This window comes from Hemicordylus capensis, chromosome 6 (assembly GCF_027244095.1).
Source record: "Hemicordylus capensis ecotype Gifberg chromosome 6, rHemCap1.1.pri, whole genome shotgun sequence".
NCBI lineage: Eukaryota > Metazoa > Chordata > Lepidosauria > Squamata > Cordylidae > Hemicordylus > Hemicordylus capensis.
Genome location: NC_069662.1, coordinates 3,990,786 through 3,993,291, shown reverse-complemented (window position 1 = coordinate 3,993,291; position 2,506 = coordinate 3,990,786).

The window sequence follows — 2,506 nt, the reverse complement described above, 5'->3', positions numbered from 1 at the left end:
TTAAGCGGCTTGTCTTAAATTCAGAGTAGTCTTGCATTCAGGTAAATACAGTATGTCACAGAAGGTAGCCTCTACCCATGGAGGCTCTGCAAAACTTCAGTGCAGAACAGCCACCAAGAGCACTTCTTTAGGAATGTGTCTAATCCTCTTTCAAGTAATTTAAAGTCTTGAAAACAGGAAAGAGCTATTGTCTGTATGCCCTTCTCGTGGGTCACTGAGGGAAAACAGGATTCTACTTTGATGGACCTTTTGGGTCTGATCCAGGAAGGCTTATTATATGTTCTTACAAAATGGCAAAGCGAACACGACATGGAACACACGGTGGGAGTGTGAAATGGTTGGGGCGCTAGGTACCACTAGCAGGAAGGGAGCAGAGGTGCAAACATCTTTGGGAACAAGGAGAAGAGGAGGAGGAGACCTGGATTCCTTTAGAAACATGACCTCAGCTTTAACCTTTTAGGAACTTAAGGCACACTGAGGACGTTATCAAGGGCTCCAACTGTATTATCTATATACTTAGATGTCGCTTGCATCATGATCAGTTATAAAATGCAGGCAAGAGGCAGTTGCCTATCTGCCTTTGTGTTAATATCCCAAGCCATTGTCTTTGCACACACAAAAATCTTAACATCTCATTTTCAACACACAGGGATTTTAATATATACTAGCTGGCCCAGGTGCAGAGCATCTGTGCCTCTAGTTCTCCCCCATCCCTCTCGGCTATCACCTTGTTCTCAGCCCCCCCCCCGCTTTCCTCTTCTTCTCCCCCTCCCCGCAGCTCGCTCACAAACTCTCGCAAGACCTGCCACACATGGGATTAGCAACGGGAACATCTTAGAGAATTATACATATACAGTAGATATTTGCATGGAAGATCACGCATCTGAACTCATAAGGTGTGCTGTCAATTTCGACTCCTGGCGCCCAGAGCCCTGTAGTTTTCTTTGGTAGAATACCGGAGGGATTAACCATTGCCTCCTCCCGCGCAGTGTGAGATGATACCTTTCAGCATCTTCCTGTATCGCTGCTGCCCGATATAGTACCAGTGGGGATTCAAACCAGCAACCTTCTGCTTGTTAGTCAAGCATTTCCCCACTGCACCACTTAAGGTTTCAACTCATAGCTGACCACTAAGATCTTAATGAAACCCTAAGGTTTCTCCCTGCCCAACAAGGTCATCTGTTTGCTCTGTATGCAGACATTGAGGGAGGCTGTGCTCTCTCTGTTCTCGGTTGCTTCCCCCAGGCTCTGGAATGCTCTCCCAGTGAATATCCTCTCTTGGACATCTGTGGTTGCTTTAAAGAAAAAAAAACCCTACAGGTAGAGATCTTTATTTGTTCCAGCTTTTATCCCTTAGAGGTTGTCAGGTGCCTCCTGCTTGTTTTGTTTTTTTTAATAGTGGTTGATTTCTGGTTTTTTACTGTTTAACCGATTTAAAAGTTCTAAATGTATGGAGGTTGATTGTATTTTAATTTGTGTAAAGTACCTTGGGATACTTCATGAAAGGCAGTATAGGAACATAGGAAGCTGCCATATACCGAGTCAGACTATTGGTCTATGTAGCTCTTCACAGACTGGCAGTGGCTTCTCCAAGGTTGCAGGCAGGAATCTCTCTCAGTCCAATCTTGGAGATGCTGCCAGGGAGGGAACTGGGAACCTTCTGCTCTTCCCCTCAGGGGATGCAGCCACTCTGGGAATATCTTACAGTGCTCACACTTCTAGACTCCCATTCATATGCAACCAGGGCAGACCCTGCTTAGTTAACGGGGACAAGTCATGCTTGCTACCACAAGATCGGCTCTCCTCTCCAATATACAAATTGTATATTGTATACAATTTGAATACGTAAAATAAATCTACAGTTTAAAGTAGTACTGCCACCTTTCTCTACCCGAGGCTGGGACTGCACATAAGTTGTTGTAATGCACAATGCAGTGTTGGAGAAATTCTCCTCGTAATGCTAGGGTTATTTATAGGCAGGGGCCATCCCGTCCCATCAAATTCAAAGCTTTAAACAGCAGCCACTTACACGTATGCCCCTTATTTCAGCAGAAAGTGGTACGAAGGATAGGAGGGTAAGAAGCACCACTCCTCTAATCGTGGCTAGAGAAGTAGATTCTGAAGTATTATACATCATGTAACAGAATTAGGACTTTATCTTTGGGGGAGGGCGGAATAGAGAATGCATCCTCAGCAAAAGCAGGAAAGATGCTCCCCTCTTCACCTTTTTCACCAATTAGCCTGAGCTATTTTATAAAATATTGGGGGGCCTATTGAGGCAACCAGAACAGAAAGCCTATCTCAGTATGTACACATATGCACGTGCATGTGTGCATGCGCAAACATGCACGCACACACGTGTACGTGAAGGGCAGCAAGTTGCTGGCTGTACTTTCCCCAAATTTGTACTCCATGCCAAATGCTGTCCTGTCTGTCATTTCTGCAGTTCTTGGAACACACAAATCACTATTAAAAGTTTATTCTTGGATACTGAAGCAAAAGCCAG